At 30.5% G+C, this 22075-nt stretch overlaps 1 protein-coding gene across 1 annotated transcript in view; it reads right to left on the bottom strand.

The window, feature by feature from the left end:
* Positions 1-22075, bottom strand: part of LOC117169914 (MAM domain-containing glycosylphosphatidylinositol anchor protein 1) — a 388199-nt gene that overhangs the window by 116508 nt on the left and 249616 nt on the right. The window lies entirely within an intron of this gene.

Consider the following 22075-nt stretch of genomic DNA (forward strand, 5'->3'; position numbering starts at 1 on the left):
GTTCTATCGGAATCGCGTTTCACGTTTTCAGCTGCGTATAAACAATAATTAAGTCAGGCGAGTACAGCTCAATTTTTTAGTTTCTACATATATTCATTAGCTATGTTTTGTTCCTTGCAATAAAGTTCGCTGTTCAGCACAGTTTTCTAAACATTTTTGTACAATTTTACCCTTTTACCGTAAAAATTGGCTGAGAAAAATGCGATCGCATGAAAATCACTCCGACCTGCGTCGAAGTGATGAAAAGTACGAGAAACCGAAAGGAAAATGCGTGCGTGCTAAAGAGAAAGCCGATTCCATCATATATTTGATCAATCTGTTTTTGCATTTGTATTTTATTATAAAAAAGTTGTAATATGGCGTAATAGTTTTCAAAAATGTTTCTTAACTTGATCGGTTCATATATTTAAAAAAAATCAAAATTAACAATAATTCTCAATATTTTTTATTTATATTCTTCTATTTTGAAAGTTAATCACAGTTCCTCAAATTTATTTCAACTAGCCTTGGGGCCATCCATATACCGCACGTGGACAATTTTCGCCACTTTTTGACCCCCACCCCCTCCCCACCTCGTGAACAGCCGTGAAATTTTGACGAACATCCCGTCCCCTGTACTTTGTCCGCGTGGACATATTTTATGAAAATGTAGATATTATTAGTCTTCAAAAGCAAGGAGTCCAAAAGGAGCGATGAATTGGCTGAAAAACAGATAGTTTAGGAAAGTGAGCTTAAACATGATTTGAATTTCAAATAAAAAAGCGCGAAAAAAAATTATAATTAAAATTAAAATGAAAAAAAAAATTATATTGTACGCGAGCCATGTGTGACCACGTGGATTCTAGCCCGACCCTCCCGGTCCCCCTCGTGGGCAAGCGTGGAATTTTTCCACCCAACCCCCCCCCCCTAAAGTGTCCACGTGGTATATGGATGGCCCCCTTTACTTTTTTCATGATTCAAAGATCCCGAGCCGAAATTTAGACCCTACTTTGACGCTAAAATTGTCCTAAATCGGCCGTTTTTCCACGTTTATTATGTGTATTTAAATCAAATTAGACCCTCTTTTAAAGCTCAAACTGCTACTTTAGGACTTGCGGCATCAAAGCAGGTTCTCTATAATCTCACACCAATATGGATGAATAAAAATAAGATTTGTTATTTAGCAGAAAAAAAATAAAATAATATTCGTGATATAAATGTCCAGGATATTTGCAATTATTTCTTAGACCTATTAATAATAGAATTTTTTGATTATGACGCTAAAGCAAATTGAACTGAAAAATCCGCAACAACTAAGTAACGAAGCCGAGATCGCACGCACGCACTGAGTATTTACCAAACGCCTAACGCCCTAACCGATTCAGCTAATGGAACACGTTAGGATTTCTTCGATAAAAATCAGTAGCACTTATCCAATAATTCAAGGTCTAAAATCTTTTTGAACCTGAAACAATTAATTTAATAATAACTTTTTTTAACTTTCTGTGTTGTTAAATATTTGAAACTATTTTTGAAGAGTTCAATATAGATTGGTTCTGTTTTTTTTATAAGTATTCTACGTTATAAACTTTAAAAGAACTTGAGGCTACATATTTAAATTTGATTCGGTGTTATTAATTACTTAAATGAGTACAATGTTAAACTTGCTGATTTCAATAAAAATATTTTTTTATCTCTTTATTAATCAAAGATTTCAACAAATTCGTTCAGCATCATAATGAATCCAAATATACTAAAAAATACAAATATTTAGTTCAAGATTCAACCTAATAGTTATCAGGAAATATGGTTATATTAACAATAACAGTATTAGTTTTATATCCAAATTCCTCGTCGTCTCAAAATTCTAGATACTGGGTCCATTATTTTTCATACATTTGAATGTTCATATTCTCCAATAAATATGATAAAATAATAAAAATAGTAAACAGTTTCTCAAGAAAAGAAATGATTTTTCCTCTTAAATCAAGTGGTAGATACGTAAATAATATTTCTCTAAAAAAATGTCTCATAAACTATCAATTATTAACGTTTATTAACAAAAATGAACAAACCATTGGAAAAGTGGTACTGTTCCTAGGAAAAAAATAATTTTCTCCATGAAATCATGTTGAAAATAAATTACCCTTAATACACTAATAAAAATTTAATAACGATTAGTAAATTAGATTATAATTATTAAATGTATATTTCAATATATTTTTCAGATTTTTTATTTCATTCACAATGTTTGTTGTTAGCAACAGAAAATATGTTATTCTTATAATTTGTTGCGATTCTCAATCACCTACATGACTGTTAAATACACACACTTTCATTAATTAATGAAAAAATGTTTATAATGACTTATTAATCGACAATATTTAGTAAATTTCTATGATGAATATCATTCTCATACAAATTTTCAGCATTTTCAGTTGAGAGAAAATATTTTTCTGTGATTAAGCACTGCGAAGGAGTATTGGTTTATATATAAATAATTAATAACAATGAGGTTAAACCTTGGATTAAAAATTTTTATTAATTGAGTGTGCATTCAGTCATTGAGATTACCAATGAGTTCAATTAACCTGAGTAAAAAATAATTTTTATTTTATTTTCATGAAGTTCGAACATTGCACGCTCAAAAGATTAAACGTAGGGTCAGTATTTAAGGAGAGGTTAAACAGCGTCAAAGTAGGTTCTATTAAGGAGCTGCAACTTCAAAGTAGGGTCTAAATTTCGACGCGGGATTTCTCCTACTCATTTTTGCTTTTTTATACATTGAAATGATGAAATCCTTAAACAGAAAATATAAATATATTGTATTTCAACAATGAAATGCCAATGGTAATATTATACTACTCTTTGTTTCAAATCACACGATTTTTTTATTATAAAAAACGACTTCAACATTTCTAATTGAATTTTTCGTTTGTTTGTGCACAAGTTTCTAATATGAAATGATTCCAACAATAAATCAACTGTCGGTTGTTACCCCTTTTTGGATACCAGCCATTCAATTTTTAAAAGTAAATTTTAAATGTAATTTTCTTTATTACAAATTAGATGTTATCTAATTTGTATTTGAAAGCAGAAAAAAATTCCGTTTGGATTAATAATTTAACAAAAACAACTTAAAAATCTTATTTATTTCGTACTAGATGTTATAATCTGTTAAAATTAAATTTAATTAAAACTTAAGAGCGGCAGCATAATTTTAAAAAAATCCAATCGGATCCCATTAGTATTCCGAATAAAATTCGACTAATGTTTCTGCTATAAGACAAATCAGTACTTAAGTACCATCTTTAATTTATATACAGGACCAAATAATAAAAAAAGTAGTAGGAAATTTCAATTATAATTTCTCAAATTAAATTACAAGTAAGAACTACGATAAAATTCCAGCACAAATTTGATTTAAAAAATGTTTTCATATATAAATTATTTTTGGTACAAGTTATTGTGCTTGAAAAAATAGGGTAATAATATTTATAAAATAGCATTATGAACACTATAAATTCACAAAAATTTTTAAATACTTGATTGAACTTTAAAAAAATTATATTTATCTAACAGAGCTTCAAAAATATTCTTAATACTATAAAAAAAATTGTCAAGTCAAGCTAATCAAAGACGGACAGCAAAAGTTTTCCTCAGATAATAATCGTGTGTGTCTTAAAATTATACTCTTTCTAGCTCGCTTCAAAAATAATTTAAAATGCTTTTGAATTTCTTACGAAGCAAAAAACAAAACAACAAAAATAATGTTAAGAATTTAAAAAAATAAAAACTTGATAAACTCAAAATGGAGCATTTTTAAATTCCGCTATTTATCTATTTTGCATGCCTGCAACTTATTAGCTTTTTTTGAGTACTTTTATCAATTAAAGTTGCAAGACATTAAAAAGATTTTTTAAACTAGCAAGGCAAACAATTTAATTTGCTGCATTTAAATTAATTATTTATTATCCAATATATAAAGAATTTTGTTTATGATGCAATGTATTCAAATGATTTTTTTTAAACCGCTAATATGTTTTTCTCAAAAACAAATAAAAAAACTTCGTATTTTATCAATCTGCTCTTTCTTTTAAGGTTAAATATAGAAAGGGGAATTATGCGAAAGGAGAGGAAGTTAGCGGAAAGAAAATAAGGGTATTGGAGTACGGGGGAGCAAGGAAAGCCGCAGTGAGTAGGTGTAGAGAATTAGGGGAAATAGGAGATAATAAGTGAGGGGAAGTGAGAGATGGATAATTATGGGAGGGGAATGCAATTGAAGTAAGGAATACGGGGGGGGGGCAAGTGAAAGAAATTATGAGAAGTGGGGGAAGTGGAGGGGTAGAGAAATAAGGGGAGTGAGGGAGATAGTAGGGAGATTGTTGGGAGGGGAAGGAAGCTAACGTTTTCACGTTCACACTTTTCCTGTATAAATTAAAGCACAAATGCCACTCTCTGAATAATGCTCATTCATGTAAGGCTTTGATATATTGTGTTCTTTAATGTACACGTTATGAAGAATTCATGTCGACAGTAAAATAATGAAATTAGCTTGTCGAGAAGAGATTGCGAATAGAGGTATGGAATGAAATGAGAAAGTAAGAGACACACAGAGAGTAAACGAAACTCTAAGGGTTGCTCAAAGTTATTCACTCAACTATAACAGTGCGGTGCAGAAACAATGCAAGCTTAATGAAAGCTACCATGGTTAGGTTCGGCTCGGCTCTTAACTCTTACCCGAGCCTCTGCACCAGCGTAAACAGCAAACAAAGCGAACATTGGGACAGCGAAGTGTCCCACAGACCCCGATCGCTTAATGAGAACTTTAAAGCTCTACCGCACACTACTGCCATTTCAGGATGAATACATCCTATTTTCATTTGGCACTTTGCCATTAAATGGTTCCATCACTGTTATCCCGAGGACTGACCTTTCGTTGATCTCTGTCACTTAAGTTCATGAGATATGTCCATTCAGAAGACCTGCTTTCGACAAACACATATGACCTTCTGAAAACATTTCTATCGTAAAAATAAAATAAAAATAGAAACGATCATGAAGAAGAATTCCTAGAGTTAGAGCCTCTAACCCCTCTTGCTTATTCTGTTCTCCTTTATTTAAGGAAAGTAACTCTTGGTTCTTCAAGATGACAAAAACTGAGGCTTTCAAAAGACGTTATCAATTTTTCGTATAATAATCATGATTAGAAAATCAATCCGTGAAGAGGTCGGCAAGCGACCTCATGTAATACTTTAGGCAATAGTTAAAAATAAAAATAAAAGAAAGTAATATTCATGGTAATTTGAAAAATCTCCAATTTTTAGCACTGAAACATTGGATGTTTCGAAAATAATACGGTAGAAAATTCGTCGTGTGACTTACACGGAACGAGGTATTTTCTACAAACAGTACTTTTCAATTTTTAGTCAGAAATACACAAAAATGAATTTTCTAAAACGTCACAAATACTCGAATAATGGGACTAGAACAGTTTTTCTTATGTTTAATTAGATTGCCATATACTTGATTTTATCATCTGATATCAGCATAGGTTGAACCTGGAAAGATTTATTTGAAAAAACGTGACTCCAGTCTTTGCCCATAAAAAAAGATGAAAATGGACAACTTTGTGAATTCATAACTCATGGCCTGTCACAGAAACGAAAAAATTATAATTCACAAATAACATTTACTTCCATTTATTTACAAGTTCTGCCAAATTTTTATTTAAAAAATAATGTTCATAAATGCAAGAAAATTCTTATTTGGAATACAAAATTGTCAAAATTTTACGTTGAACAGGAATGGCTTTTGTAAATTGTCTTTTTTATAAATCAGAATAAAAAATATTTTCCAACATTTTCCGTTCCATATAAAAAATTATCTGCCCTATGTAAAAGTTGAAATTTTTGAAAAAAGTTGCTGTTCCAAAATCAACATTACAATTTTTCACAGGGTTTTTTTATTTATTTATTCCCCGTCCAAAATCAAAATTATAATTCTATTGGCAAATTTCTGATATCAAGTCACAATTAAATTAATTTTGAAAATTCCCCATTCCAAGTAATATTTATATTTATTTACATAGTTTCCTATTATGATTTCCTTCTCCTAAATCAGTATTAAAATTCTTTTCCTGAATTCTGGTTTCGTTTCCCAAATTCCCTGTCCCAAATCAGAATTATAAATCACTTAGAAAATGCCATGTCTTAAACATTACTTTACTAAAATTTCACTCTACAAATTATGTTTACAATTCTTTTCGAAAACTGCCTGTTTTAGTTACGGATAATTGTACTCCTTTCCAAGATTTTTGATGTTTATTTGATTAATTCCCTTCTTAATTCAAAATAATTATATAACTTGCAGAAAATTTCCTGTTTTAGGTCGAAATTACAATTCTCCATTTAAATTTCATGTCCTAAATCAGAATTGTAATTCGGTTAAAAAATGTACTATTCTAAGAATTGCAATTCTCTTGGAAAATTGCCTATGCGAAGTGAAAACTATAATTTTTTCACACATTTCCTGTTCCAACTGTGAATTAGAGTATTAAAATATATTAAAAAACTTCTAGTTTCCATATTAGTACATTCGAGAGAAAAATCCAGGTCGCGGAATCAAATTCCCGGTGATTTTCCGATTTCTCGATTTCCCGGTTAGGTAGACACATTATATAAACATAGTATCTAAAAGAAAAGATTGAAAAAAGAATAATTTTTTGCACCTTTTTTATTTCTCATTTTTTCTTAACAATTGACGAAATAACATAATTTTTTTTAATGCTACGTGCCAAATTTTCCTCATTTTTCCATTTTAATGCACAGTCTTTAAATTGGAGGAACGCCAAAACTTTCCCCGATAAGAGTTTTCTGAACCTTCCATTTCCCTCCCCCCTCCCCATCAGTGATTGTTTGCTTTTAATTTTTAATTGAAATAGAAAGTAGATTTTATCCAAGGTCCTTATTATTTTTCTACGCTCTGCAGTGGTCACTTTACAAGGCGAATATGAAACTTTAGTTTCGTCGCACGAATAGCTTTTTTAGGTCAGGTAAAATAAGACAGACTCTGGCAGGGCGACTGAAAAATCCCGAAAAATGACATTCCCGACATTGTCAAATTTAAAAATTCGAAATCTTTGGAATACTAAAATTTCTGAACAAGAAAATTGCCGAATAATATAATTCCCGACATTTTATAATAATATTACCGAATTAAACATTTCTGAATAATATAATTTTCGGCCGAATTTTAAAATATCGTTACTAGAAAATTTCCGAATTATACAATTCCCAAATACAAGCAACTAAAATGTTTATCTATAAATACAAAAAAGTTTAGTTGTAATATAACTTTGATGGCAATAATTTTATTGATTTTATAAACAAAAAAGTAATTGTTTACATTCTGGGATTTTATCATACGGGAATTTTCTAGTTCTGCTATTTTATAATTCAGCAATTTTCTATCGGGAATTTGATTATTGGCGAATTTGTTTGATTCTCCGTAATATTATTAACACTTCGTGAATAATTATATCATTCAGGACTTTTAGAATTCGGGAATTTTATTATTAGGAAATTTTATCATTCTGAAATGTTATTATTCGGGAATTTTTTTATTTCGGTATTTCACAGGGTTAGGACTATTATTTTTTCGGAATTTTACAGTCGTCCCACGCTGACACGAGATTATAAGAGTTTACCACAAAACTCTACAGATAACAAAAATCTTTTAAAAATTTTCTTACAACGTAAAAACTAACAGCATTTTCATTATTCATTAATTAATTAACTGGATTTGTCGTTGGCGTAAAAATATGTTGAACTGGCACTGCGAACGGAAAAGTTTGCAAGGCACTTTGCAAACTTTGCAGTGAGAAAGGACATTAATGCAATTACCATTAGAATTTTATGACTGAAAGTGGAAAAGTGCGAGGATTCTACTCATACGGCCGAACTTGAATCACCTTTGGCTGCATTGCGGTGCAGATAATTAATTTGTAACAGTGAAGCTATCACAGTTTTTATTTATTTCATTTATTCAAGTTTCAGAAAAGATTGAAATCCATTGATGCCCCTGAATGCTTCTATAGTATAAATGACTACACACCATCAACATAGAAATGGAAATAAAATACATTCAAGCCCCGGGTGGAAATTTAAGTCGGGGGCTGGTCAGTCTACGGCTGGAGAGCCCGGCTTTAAGTCGGGACCTGGCCGGGTTTCTGGTCGGAATCCGACCAGCATTTTCACGCTGCGCTGGCCAGCGTGCGGCCCTGTTGCATGGCCGGAAACTGGCAGGGAGATGGCCGGGAATTTGGACCGTGGCCCGGACAAGATTAATTGCTGCTTTACTAGATTTAAATAATTCGTGTTTCAATTGTATGCAGAGCATCTGTCACTGAGTTGGGGGATCAATTTGATTCTTTTTACTGTAGAATTGGAGCATATTAATATATAAAATTCCACACGCCCAGCACACATGCAAGATTAACTATTTTCACGTAGTCTTTGAGAGACAAAAAAGATTTAAAAAATAAATACTAAATGATTGCGACCATTTTGACTTTAAATATTAATAGTCCTGTTAAGAGTTAATATACATATATTACATTTTTAAACATTATTTTACAAATAAAATTTCTAAGGCTACGGGGTATCTAGCCTACATATATCTATAACTAAATCTAACGCCTAGCAGTCGGGAGTGCTAACCATTGCGCTCAACCGACAAGTTGAAACTCGTTGAAAAAGCCATCCTCATATGCTACAGTTCAGAAAAGTTAAAGTACCAACTTTTAAATACTCTTTTTCTAGTTATTTATTATTATGCGGCGTTATGCAAATATAAAATAGACGAACTTTTAACAGGAATATCAGTAAAATACTTTCTAAATAAATAATTTAAATCGATTACAATTTTTCTTCGCGTGATATTTTGTTTTCCCCCTTTTTAGACTATTTCAGAACTGTTTACAATGGCAGGAAATGTAATTTTTTATAAACATTTAAAATTTTCAACGACGGGACTCAGAAATTCAAACGTGAACGTTGAAAATTTCTTAATGATACACGTTTTTTAACTTTCGTGTAAGGTTTGGTTTTTAGGTGTTTTATACTATTTTACAACGTTTAAGATTGATATAAAATGTAATTTTTTTCTGAACATTTGCAATTTTTCATAAAGATGGAGCTTAGAATTTTTTTCTTAAAAAAAAACAGTTCGAATTTCAAAAAATTGTCTTCGAATTTTTGTCATAAAATGCATGGTTTGAAAGTCTGAACTCATAAAACCTTGAAATTTGTGGTGTGAAAAAAATACTCATCCAATATATTTTCAAGCGTGGAACATCCATGCGGGTATACGCATCCATTTTTTAATAAAAGCAGAGAAAGTAATTAAGTTATAAACAAAGTTCAACAATTTTATTATTGCCAATCAGGGCCCGGCCGGCTACCGTCTGAACATACGATCATAAGATTTGTCCGATCAGAGCCCAGTCAGCCCCCGACTGGGGTTCTGACATAAATTTTGTCCAGCGAGTCCCCGACCAGCGCACGGCTAGGCTCTTAAAAAACAAACATAGCCCGGCCAATCCCCGACCAGAAATTTTGTTGTACCAGGGCTAACCCGGGCTATTTCCACACGGATAGATAGCCGAAAAATTTATTTTCAAAATTATCCCACTTTTCGCTGATTTTTCCTTGACCAATTCTCGATTTCCCCTGACCAATAATATTCGAATAACCAGTATTTCAATCTAAAAATTTTTTTACGATTTTCTGTATTAATTTTTTTTTAATCAACAAAAATTACTGTTCTACTATAGAAGATACATTTTTTATCCAAAAGCACAAATTATCAACACAACAGTGAAATTTTCTCAAAAAGAGGATTTTTTATTTTGTAAATTCTGAATTGAGCAGTTAAATTTTTAACCAATTATCGAATTTTAAAACAACAAAAAAACAATAAAATTCGAATAGAAACAGTTTGTATTTAAAAACAAAATATTTCAATGTTCTACAACAGTAAAATTAATATTTAATAAAACAGTTGAACTTTGAAGCAAGAGACACGAATTTCCATGAAAAGACTTGAATTTTCAACCAAACAGTTGAATTTTTTACCTGCACAGAATGAATTTTCAATCAAATAGTCAAATTTTAAAGGAAAAAAGATTAGAATTCAATAAAAAACAGTTGAATTTTCAACTAAATATTAAAATTTTAATCCAAAAGATGAGTTTTTTAGAAGGCAGTTAAATTGGCTCCCTGAAATTTTCAGCTTTCAACAAAAAGATGAAATCTCGAAGAAAAAATTTACAGTTAATAAAACTTAACAAGTTAACAAGTTAACAAAAAACGAATTTCGAACAAAATCGTTATACTTTCAACAAATCAGACGTATTTTCAACTAAAGTTATGAATCTTGCACTACAATATTTAAATTTTTAGTTAAAAAAATTATTTTTAACTAAAAGGATGAATTCAAAACTAAGATAATTAATCTTGCACAAAAAAATATATTTTTTGGCAAAGTGGTTTAACATTCAACCAAGTACTTCAATTTTAAACCAAAAAGGACAAATTATTAGGAAAACCGTTGAGTTTTCAACCAAAAAGGATCAACTGTCAGGAGAAAGCTACTTAAAAAAGAATGGAAAAGAGATAAAAATATAAGGCAAATAAATTGCTCAGAAGAATATTGTATCAGGGTGGGCGCAAAACTTCATTTTTTAAATACGTTAATTTTTCCCTGCCAAATTTCTCATTTGCCTTGACAATTATTTAATAATCCTCTTACAGAAATTCCCTGTCTCTTGCAAGATTTTTTTCTAAATCCCTGCATTTTTTCAGTCTTTCTCTGACCAATGAAGTTCCCGATAGTTTCTCTTATTTCAGCGTTTTCTCTAGCTATATTTGCGTCCGTAATTTATGTCGGAACTGATCAGGAGCATTTAGATATAAGGTGAGAACTTTATGACACTTCCAGTTATTATAGTGGCTGTTAAAATTTAAGTTCTCGTTTACTGAACGATAAACCCATTTAGGGATTATAAAGGTCCTGATAAATGTTTGGAATTGGGACGTATTGAAAATTAAAGGAAAATTGTTCAATTTTTAAAGGAAAATAGGTTTTTCCTTTTTTAAAAAAAAATAAACTATACAGAATAATTAAGTATGTGGAAGCAAAAGTACCAGCACATTAAAAAATCTAGTATTAAACAAATTTCGAAGAAAGTATCTACACGTTCAAGCAATAAGCCTTACGGACTGTTCAAACGTTTAGAAAAATCAAACAATTTTAGATTAGGTGAAATTTAAATAAGAACAATATTTCGAATAGAATGAAAACGAATTGAACTTAAATAATTTCTAAATAAAAGCGTTAGAATTTCATAAATGGAAATCAATGGGTTAATTACTCGAATTATTATTGCAGACTAGACTGCAACATTGCATGGGATTGCATAAATTCCATGAATTATAGCAAATGCTTATAGAAAATCATTATATAGAAAACAATTAATAGAATAATCAGCATTGGAATACATTTTTTAAAAATATTAAAGAAATTAATGTTAAGAGTAGAAAAACAGAAAACATTTGTAAATTCTCTTGATATATTTTTAATCATTTAAATCCATCAGAATCTTTTGGAATCTCTTCAAATCCCTCGATACATTTGAAAAGATTTATTGAAGATTAAGATCAAGATTTATTACTTATTTATTTGTTTGGTTATTGGACGTTAAAAAAAGGGTTTTAAGTTGGATTTTGGTCTCATTTAAATATCCTAAATTTTAAGATTTATAAATCCATTAAAATCAATTGAAATATATTTAAATTTGTAAAATACGCCAAAATCTTTTACATAAGTGGAGGTCCTATAAATCCTTATCTACTTTCCTTGAATTTTGTAAAATTCTTTTAAATTCTTTAAGATCTCTGAATATCCTATAATATTCTTTTAGATCCTTCTAATTTTTTCAAATGACTTGAAATGCCATGCAATATTTTTAAATAACTTCAAATCTTAATAATCCTTTGAAATTCTTCAAATTCTCTAGAAATTCTTGGCGAGATTTAATAAAATCTTTCAATCTTATTGACTGCCTTGCAATACATCAAAATCCCATAAAGTAGAAATTTCTCGAAATTTACTGATATCCTTTAGCACCCTTCAAAGCCTCCTGATATGATTGAAAATCTCTCAAATTCTGGGACATTTTTCTTAAATTTGAAGAAATCACTTAAAATACATGTAAATTCTCTGGATTTATTTATATTAAATTAAACTAATTCATTACATTTTTCTGAAAAAAAAGTTTAAATCTGTATACATTTTTTTAATTCTTCGACGTTGTAAAATTTCTTGAAAACTTTAAAATCTTTGAAATGTTTAAAATCGCTATCACCTCCTGCTTTGTTGTGAAATCTATAAAATTCAGGGGAAATTATATTAAATCTGACAAAATCTTCTAAAATCCATGAAAATTCTCGAGATTTTCTTAAAAAGCCTTAACAATTTTTGAAATGCGATGTTCTTAAACAAATAATTCGTTTATATTTTATTTATTTTATGCAACAACTATTTCAATTTTTAACATTCATCATTTCTATACTGGATTACTTATAACAATAAGTTTCTAGAATCAAGACAAAATTATGAGGAATTTATTATAGGAAAATCACTATACGCGTTACACGTATAGTGGATTTCCTTAATTTTTTCGTAAGGGGGATTACAAAATAATTCTATTGGATTGCATGATATTTCATAAGATTTCATAGAGAATGTACACCAGATTGCAGAAGCCCACCATGTTTAAAAATGAAAGTGTCTGAAATTGATAAATCTTTTATTAGAAGCTCTAAAAAGTGAGAAAATTTAGACTAAAATTTAAAGATTTGGATAATTTCATTAGAAAAGGCGCATTGTATAATTTCTAATTTAATTTCTTCCAAATTAAACAATATTGTTTTTAATTAAAAAATCTTAAAATTGAAAGCTGGCAGATTAAAATTTGAAAAATGGTACAATTTCAAAACTTTCAAAATTGAATAATTTCATATTGAGGAGGTGGAAATATTATTTCAGCCAATTATGGAAGAACATTAAAAATATTTTTCAGGGAAAAGAAACAAAATTTGGTATTAGTTTTTTCAAAATAGTAGTGAAATAGTGTCAATGGCCAAAAAAGTATCAAAGAGCGTCACTAGTGATGTGAGTCCAAAACCTGAATTTCCTTTTAAAAATATGCACTTTCCTTCGATTTATTTTTTAGGTACGTGTTCGCTATGCTGCTTAAATTTTCATTCATAAATTTCCGACACCTCTTCGACCTGAATTTTAAGTTAATTAAAGTGGCAAAGAGAAAGACGCTTCTTAATTTATACTCGTGGGGGAACATAAACAAGAAATTCAGAGGGGAGATCCATTGAATGCTTTCCAAGGCAATTTCCATTAGCAGTCTCGATCTGACTTGAAATGGAATGTTCATCAAAGTGAGTCCATCATTGAGTTGAAGTGGCCTGAATTAATAATCTTGTTATAAATTATTTGCAAAGCATATGTAGTTATATCTTTAATACGCATGTAAACTATTTATCGTATCTATTGCAGTTCTAAATTGAAAAGTTTGTGGTAGAAAATTTCTGATTTGAAAAAATAAGTGTTGTGAAAAACAAAATGCATAAAAGTACTGCAGGTATATTGCCAAATACATACACCTAGCGATTTTTCCTGATTTCGATTTCTCTGTTCCTATCGCGTTAAAATTAACCACGTAAAATGACAAATAAATTGGATAATATTTAATGTTCGCTAATCGCAAATCTTTCGAATAATTTTTCAACTTCAGCATGTATTGATTGGGGGCGATTCAAGTTGAAACCAAGTCGAATAATTTTTACTGGGGAAGGTAAGTGGCCCAATAATCGTGGCGGTCTCAGTAACAGTGAAACTTGGTTATAATTTAAAGATATTGTTACAAAAACATGTTAAAAGTAACATTTATTTATGAAACTTGTTCACGATTATTGGGACATTCTTTTTACGGAATTTGTTTTTTTTTCATTGAAAATTCATCAACTTGATTAAAGTTGAAATATTTTGTTAATTTACAAGAAACAGTATGATAATTCCCCAGTTGTGATTAACGAAGAAGTTCAAAAAATGTGAAAATGAAAATTGTGAGAAAATAGTTTCTTTAGTGTTATTGTTGTTAGAATAGTGGCAAAATATTGTCATTGGTCTAAAAAGTCTCAAATAGTGACAAAGTGTGTAGTTCTGGTACATTTTACGCCCTGTCTCAGGTAACAGGAATTAAACTGAAGTTTACGGTATTAGCTCAACAGATTGTTTACTTGCAGTTGGTTTCGACTGCAGTAAGCCTTGGCCAAACAGTTTCAATAATAAATTACCGAGGATCTGGGGATTCCGGCAAGCTCAGGAAAGTAAATATCGGCCCCTTATTTTAGAATTCACTGAGCTTTCGGCAGGGAGAAGCTAGGATCCCTTTAAAGTTGCAAATTACATGGCTTTTGCCAGTGAGTCTGATGTTTCTTCGCAAAAAGGCATCTTTGCCTTCGAAACGCAACCTAATTGCACATTTATGTGATCCCATGAAATATTTATGAATCTTTATAAGAATTTTTCATCTCACGAAACGTCCTTCGCTGCTCGTCTTCTTTTGCTTCAACTCGCAAGGATGGCTATCCGAATATCAAAGACATTTCACAAAGGATGCCTGCAGGCGTAAAATTTATTCTTCCAGTGCTCAAAAGTTTGTCGGCGTTCTCCGCAATATAGGTTTTGGAATTTTTTTTATTCCGTTTCGGAAAAAACTGACATTTGATAGTTTCCTCCAGTGGGGGTTGTAATTACATAAGTTCATAATCAAAAATGTCCTCGAAATGGGAGGAAAAGGTTATTTGTTCACGCAAATGAGGAAAAGCACTGTCCGTATTAAAATTAATGTAGGTGCTATATTGAATTCAACGTGAAAAACTTCAAATTTCTAAAATTTCAGGTAGAAACACAATACATTTGAAACAAAATAGTTGAGTTTTTAACGCATGGACAATTCTTTAATACAAGAGATAAGCTTTGACGCTAAAGAGTAGAATTATTTTTTATATTATACTTTAAAGTCCCAAAAAATGAGTTTTTATTAAAGACGGATTTTTTAGTGAGGAAAGAAAAAATTAACAAAATTGTTCAATTCTAAGCCTACAAGAGGAATTTTCTGAAATAGTCGAATTTTTAACCTCAAACATGGAATTAAAAAAAAAAGGTAATTTCCAGGTTAATTTTTAAGCACAGTTCAATTTTTTACCAAATGTTCAAATGTTAAACGAACTAGAAGAGTCTTCTATTGAACAGTTAAATTTGTAACCGTTTAAATATAATTTTTTATCAAAAAAGTTCACTTAAAAACAAAAAATATCAAATTTCTACATAAACAGATGAATCTGCAGCCCCAAAAAGATCAACTTTATACAGAATAGTTGAAGTTTTAACCCGAAAATTTCAATTTCTAACTAAATAGTTGAATTTTCTTCATTAAAAGATGAGTTTTCAACTACATGGTTTTAGCTAATCAAAAAACAATTTTCAACAAAAGCTTAAAAACAAAATTTGCAGTTGAATAAGTGAATGTTTGCTTATAAAAAAATGAAGTTTTTACCAAAGGGATGAATCTTTAACCCCAAAATACAAATTTTTGACAAGAAAACTGATTTTTTTAGAGAAATAGTTCAGGTTTCTTTGAATGCATGAACTATATGAATATGAATTTCTATGAAAATATGAACTTCCAACAAAGAAGTTGATTTCACAAAAAAAAGTCATTTCTAGCAGAAAACATGAATTCTCATACCAAGTATTTGAATTTTCTATAACACAGTTGAAACTTTAAACTTTTAAGAAATAGAACATTTGCAACAAAACTTGTAAATTTTACACAAAATCATTAAGTTGTCAACGAAGAGGATTTACTTTCTACAAAAAAAGAAGAATATATAATAAAATATATGAGTTTTGCATAAAATATTTGAATTTTCTACTAAAAACGATCATTTTCAACACAAAATAAAACTGCTAATCATAAGCTTAAAAAATTAATTTTTAAACAAGCAGGCAATTTTTGACTAAATTGACCCGCAAGTCATATTTTAAAACAAAATCGCCTAGGGCGCGCGACGGTTGAATCTCGCGCTCGAACATAATTATACCTCGCGCTTCGCACTCGGATATTTATTCTTTGCATTTGGAATGCTTGAAAAAAACTTTATCAAAAAAATCTCTTTTAAATGGCAGTATTTATATGCGTCTTCATATTTTGAACTGTCTGCTTAATTAACTATAGTCAAAGATTAAGTTTCTCCAAGCTTTGTAGGCTTTGAGGTATTCATTCTCATCGTGACACTCGCGCTGCGCGCTCGATTTCCGACAGACATTTTTAAACAGGTTTTGTTGGATTTTTTTACTCGTAACTCTCGTCGTTTTTCCACACATTTTTTTTGTTTTACTTTTTTCAACGTTATTTTTCACGAATAAAACAAAAAGTACGCGTCCTATCAAGAAGTGATTCTTAACGAAATTGTAGATCATTTTTGGGATAACCATTTTTGTTAATTCGTCTTTTTTTGTATTCTATAAAAATGGCTGGTTAACGACTCGTCCTTCATCTTAGGACCTAGAAAAAGTGTGCCAAGGATGGATTTGATTCGTTTATTTTTTCGAGAGTTATCGTGTTTGCGGACGGACGACCGGACAGACAGACAGACAGACGCCATCGTGAAAACCTGATTTTCTGATTCAGGGGGTCTCGAAACGTGGAGATCCGTTGAAAAAGTGTGATGTCAAATTTCCAAAACTTCTAATACTTTCTCAATTATAAGTGATGAGAATGTAAAAATAATTTTCACATAATCAAAACCGAATCTTCAACAACAAAAATTAATTTCTAGTCAATAAAAACGCATTTTTAACAAAAATCGTGATAGTTGAGACTACAAGAAAAAGATGTCAATTCTCAATTTAAAAAAAGTTGGAAAGAATTCAACAAAATAGTTGAATTCTCTTCCAAAACCGATTGATTTTGAACAAAATAGTTACATTTCGTGGAAATTTTAAATCAAAAAGGCAAGTTTTTTACAAAAAAGTTGATTTTTTAATTCTAAAATATAGATTTTCAACAAAAGAAATTATTCTCAATCAAATAGTTTAAATTTACAATCACAGATAGGAATTTCCAACCAAATATTAATGTTTTAATAAGCAGTTCAACTTTCAACCAAGAGGTTGAATTCTCAACAAAATAATTTAAATTTAACTAAAAGAGATAAATTCTAAACCAAAAATATTATTAGAGACTTCGAATTGAAACTAAAATAAATTTCCAAACATAAATATTATTTTTCTATAAAAGGTGAATTTTAATCATTTATTTTCATATGCTCAAAAGGAGAAACAATCTTTTTAAATTATATTTTTTTTCCATAAATAATGGTTGTGACATTTTATCCCTTTAACGAAATTAACCAGAGACAATTTACAAGACAATTACAAAATAAATTAAAAGACGAATCGTAGAAGAGTACCCTGGAATCTCTCATCAGTTTCTAACTACTAAAATGCAACGACCATACCTTCTCAAAAAATGGCACCATATATAATTGTAAAAATTACAGTATGCGTTAATACTTTTTATTCTTGTTCGCATTGTGAAATACAGAAGCAGAATGAAACGACAGAAAAGAATATCGTCAACGCTGTACTTTAATGAAGTGTCCTCCGCATGTCTGCGTTTTGTTCACATATATAATTTTACTATGCTACAAATTAACAGGATATACGAGGACAATGGAAAAAAGAGCGGACCTTGGGGCAAACTTGACAAGCGCGAAATAGCAGAAAATACGTGAAAATTTCCGACTAGGTGTAATACAAATGTTCACAGTTGTAAAAAAAATTACGTATATTTTCCCCAGCATTTGAGAGAAATGTTCGAAACAGTTGAAGACTTTAATAGTTTTTTTATAATAGTAAGTTTTTAAGGTTCTTTTCAGTGGTAACTCTTTCATTTTTATTTCACTAGCAACAATATCTAAAATGAAGATATGGAATCAATACTTTTTTCTAAGTATTCGTTTGTAAGGTAACAATGTAACATCCCAAGTGCGAATTGCCGGAGCTGAATACACGGCCCAGTGTTGGTCCAATTTTGGCAGCCAAAGGGCTGCCAATATCGGCATTTTAATCGGCCCAGTGTTGAGCCAGTACTGGCAGTCTATATTGGCTATTTATATTTGCCGATCCTCCACCGATCCTCAACCCAGTATCGGCACTTTATTGCGCCAAGTCTCATTTTTAATAGGGGAAACCATGTTTCACGAGGATCAGCCAAAGTCTGGCCCAGTTATGGCACATTACTGGACCAAGCGTCACTTTTACCACGGCAAACCATGTTTTATTTAAATCGGCCCAATTTTGAGCCAGTACTGGCAGCCTATATTGTCTATTTATATTTGCCGATCCTCCACCGATGCTTGGCCCAATATCGGCACTTTATTGCGCCAAGTCTCACTTTTAGTACGGGGAACCATGTTTCACGAGGATCAGCCAAAGTCTGGCCCAGTTATGGCAAATTACTGGGCCAAGCGCCAGTTTTACCACGGCAAACCATGTTTTATTTAAATCGGCCCAACGTTGAGCCAGTGCTGGCAGCCTATATTAGCTATTTATATTTGCCGATTCTCCGCCGATTCTTGACCCAGAATCGGCACTTTGTTTCACCAAGTATTAGTTTTAGCGCCTAATAAACAAATCTTACACGAAAGATAAAAATAGTTTATTGAAATATTGTCAAAGTTCACGATGAAATTTGTTTTTTTGTAAAGCAGACTACAATGAATAAAAATGAAATATTACGCGAAGAAAAATTGTAATCGATCTAAATTATTTATTTAAAAATTAGTGTATTTATATTCTTGTTAACATTTCGTGTATTTTACATTTACACGACGTCACATAATAAGAAATAATTAGAAAAGGAGGGCTCAAAATTTGGTTCTTTAACTTTTCTGAACTGCACCTTATGAGAATGGCTTTTTCACAGAGTTTCAACTTGTCATTTTAGCCGAGTGGTTAGCAGTGTTAGCACGCCCGGCTGCTAGGCATTAGATTTAGGTATATAGATGTAGATTCGATACCCCGTAGCGTTAAAAATTTTATTTGTAATATAATGTTCAAAATGTAATATATGTATTCAGTCTAAACAGGACCATTAATATTTATATTCAAAGTACTCGCACTCAGTTAATATTTATTTTTTAAATATCTTTTTTATCATATTCTTAGACCGTAGTCAGTGTTGGACCGACAATTGCAGCCAAGCCCTGGCTGCCAAGTCAAGCCCATAGTTATCAATCCGGCAATGGCACGACGATGGCAGCCAGGTTTGGTCCAATGCTGGTACCCAGTGCTGGGCCGACAATGGCAGCCAAAACTTGGCTGCCAAGTACAGGCTATAGTTATCATTCCGTCATTGGGGCGATAATGGCAGCTGAGCTTCGGCAATATTTTTGCCGACTATGACGCAATGTTGGGCCATATGGAACTTCGCACTTGGGATGAAATATTAACGAAAAATGTAATACATAATTGAAAATTAGAAAAAAAAATTTTTAAGTTTAAATAAGACTATTTGAATACATTGAAAAAATAGGAATTTTCAACAAAATGGTTGAATGCTAAACCAGGAAAGGATAATTTTCAAACATTTGCATTTTGAACTAAAAAGATGGATTTTTTCAACAAGCGACGAATTATCTACAATAGACTTTAATTTCTCAACGCGAAAATATTAATTTTCAAGAAAAACGTAAATTTTTAATAAATTAGATGAATTTTAATCAAATAAATGTATTTTTTATTTAAAAAAAGATAAACAGACCAAACAGACGGAAAAAATTATTTTTCAAGAAAGTCGCTCAACTTTTAACTGAATGCTTTTATAATCAACCAAAAAAGATAAATTCTCAAAGCAGATTAAATTAATTCATATTTCAACTTAAAAATTATATCATGTTGAATAAAATAGAGTGGATATCATCCAAAAATTGTTGAAAAGTTCAAAAATATTGTTCCTGTTTTCAGATAGGTCAAAAATCCCCTAGAAAAGGTTTTAGAAAGTTTTTTTAAATTCCAGGATTTTAAAAAATGTCAGGAAAAATTTCACTCACTCAGACTAAAATATATTTAGGAATCTTACAATTTGGTTGGAATTAGAAATATTTTATACCTTTTCTAAAACCAGTCACCGTTTAAAAACTTGAATTATCCTTAAAATTGGCTGAAAATTTTCAAAACATAAATTTACACTGCATTTTCACAGGAATCTTAAATTTTTCGTTTTTATCTTGAAACCTTACAATCTGAAAAGCTTATAAATTGTAATTTGAAAGCGAGAAAATTCTATATATGTATTCATTCAATTCTTTAAAATCTTCTCAAGGTTTAAATTCTTTCAGAACATTTTCAAAACTTCTAAAAATTCGAGATACCTTGTAAAATAATGCAAACTTTTTCTCATTTTTTTTAATCCTGCAGATTTTTTTACACTTTTAAAAATGTTATCAAATGTTTTGAAACCTTTTTGAATTTCCCTTAAGAATTAATTCATGGAAATAGAAAATCATTTAAAGTTTTGCCACTAATCTTAGGAGAATACTTTGATACAATTTAAAAGTTTTAAAATTCTTGAAAAGTTTCTAAATTCTTTCTTCGCAATTTAAAAATCTATATTTTGTTTAAAGTTTTTTCAAATCATTTAAAATTTTTAATTATTTTTGTATATTCCTACAACTTAGAAATATATCTTAACTATATTTTAATTTTGTTCGGAAATATGTAATCTTGAAAAAAAAGAAAAAGCTTGCTTTAAAATCTTCAACATTCATTTATAACATTTTTGGAAGTCATTCGAAATATTTTGAAGTCTTTCGTAATTTTATCTTGAAATTCATGAAAAAATGTTTTCAGGAACCTGAAGAAAAATGTCTTATTTCTTTAAAACATTTGAAAATTGTTATAAAGCTTTGTTTTCGGGATCTCAAAAAAATCTAGATTTGTTTACATTTCGTTAAAACATAAAAATATATAAGGGAAGAGGCAGTAGGAGAAGTAAGGACAGGAGAAGTAGAGGATGGGAAAAATGAAGGGACAAGTAAGGGATGGGATGGGGAGTGAAAGAAGGGGAAGTAGGTGTGTAAGGGAGGGAATCTATGGTAGAGGTAGATTTGAATGTCTTAATTAACGCCTTGATAATTTATAAGATCTTTTTTCTAGGCGTGCGGTGGAATTTGAATAATTTTTAAACATGTTTTCAAAAAATTAAGAACACAATTATTGCCTTTATTATTAGGGAATCATTTATAATTTGAATTTTCTTTTTTATGAATAAATATGTAGCATTAAAAAGTCACATTCGTAAATTGCAATATGAAAATTTTAAGATTCCAAAGAACAAACTGAAAGCAGATGCTAAAAGTCATTTTAACGCAGTATGTTACTGATCCGGTTTTCAGGAACAATGAATAAAAAATCTCGTGTACAGGATTTTTTTAAGAAAGGGAAGGAAAGCGGAAACGACTATGTACAAGCAGAGAAATTTAGTTTACAGTGTCGTTAAATTTCTCTCATAATTGAAAGGAATTCATGCAATACAGGCTTTTGTCTTTGCTCCTGGTTTAAGGTTTCAACTATTCCAAATTTAAGGTAATGCCAACCACGACGAAGAGCGTAAACCAACGCTGCCAGCAAGCACCACCGTCATAAACATTATAATGCGGGCCCAGACAATTCTGCTTTAGAGCAGTGCGACCTGTCTCATTCTCAAAGCAACATTTTCACTTCGTTCTCATTCGTAATTTCACTACAAGAGTTTACCAGCTAGGATTCAGAGCAAAGTTCCTAAATGTGGAGAACTAGCAAGGTGTTGGCAGTTAAATACACTCGGGTAAACGGTGCAGATTCACCTAACCTTTATATAAAAGGGTCACAGGTGATTTTCCACAAA

The sequence above is a fragment of the Belonocnema kinseyi genome, chromosome 3 (assembly GCF_010883055.1).
Source record: "Belonocnema kinseyi isolate 2016_QV_RU_SX_M_011 chromosome 3, B_treatae_v1, whole genome shotgun sequence".
In the NCBI taxonomy this organism is placed as follows: Eukaryota; Metazoa; Arthropoda; class Insecta; order Hymenoptera; family Cynipidae; genus Belonocnema; species Belonocnema kinseyi.